Genomic DNA, 902 nt, shown 5'->3' on the forward strand with positions numbered 1-902 from the left:
CATTGTTTAAAAATAAAAAGGGAAGAGCAAAGGATATAATGGAAAATATTGCAAGGTCAGCAGACAGTGTGGAGAGGGCTCGTGCCTGGGCAGGGGGGTCTGGGAAAGGACAGGATGAATACTGTGAGCTGTGGACACGGAGGCCACGTAAGAAGAAGGTGTCTGGGATAATCTGCAGGAATGATGGAGAAGGCTCCCAGGCCTCCTGTTTGCACTCAGTATTCATTTTTCTTCTTTGTGCAGGGTAGACTTGATCTATTTCATCATTGCAGAAATGTTTCAGCCCATTTATGCAGTCTCGGATACCCTCTGCTGGGTTAGAGAAACCCTTGATTAAGCGATTTGCAAACGTGCTGGAGTTGATTCATGCAAGTAATCCTCACTGAAGCCACTGAGGATTTGGTTAGTGTTTAAATGCTTGCATGATTGGGTCCCAGATTAAGAAACAAAGCCACAGCAATAAAAGCGATCACATGAGGAAGCAGAAGGGAGGAAGAGGGAACAGTTAATTTTATTTCTGTAAATCCAGAACCTGGCATGGCTTAAGGCCATGAAATGATCAGCTGGAAAAAAAAAAGATTTAAAAAATATTCTCTTCCTGAAATGTGTAGCAAGTATGCATTTAATCTAGTGTCTGTTCTGTAGAGATTTTATTGCTGAATTCATAATTCACATCTATTTTTCTCCATTTTCTGTGGAAGAATCAGTCTGAATTAAGGAATCGTTTTGCAAATGAGGGTATAGAAGAAAATTGAAAAGTAGTAAGACCCAAGTCTGGACCATAGACATTCTGTAGGAGCAGGAGCTTTGACGAATAAGACACATGGGTGGAAAAAAAAGCATTTAAGGAGAAGTTGTTTTATGACATAACTGTCCTCCCATTGGCTTTGTGCTGGGAAAGA

This window comes from Mesitornis unicolor, unplaced genomic scaffold (assembly GCF_000695765.1).
Source record: "Mesitornis unicolor isolate BGI_N332 unplaced genomic scaffold, ASM69576v1 scaffold47531, whole genome shotgun sequence".
Taxonomy (NCBI): domain Eukaryota; kingdom Metazoa; phylum Chordata; class Aves; order Mesitornithiformes; family Mesitornithidae; genus Mesitornis; species Mesitornis unicolor.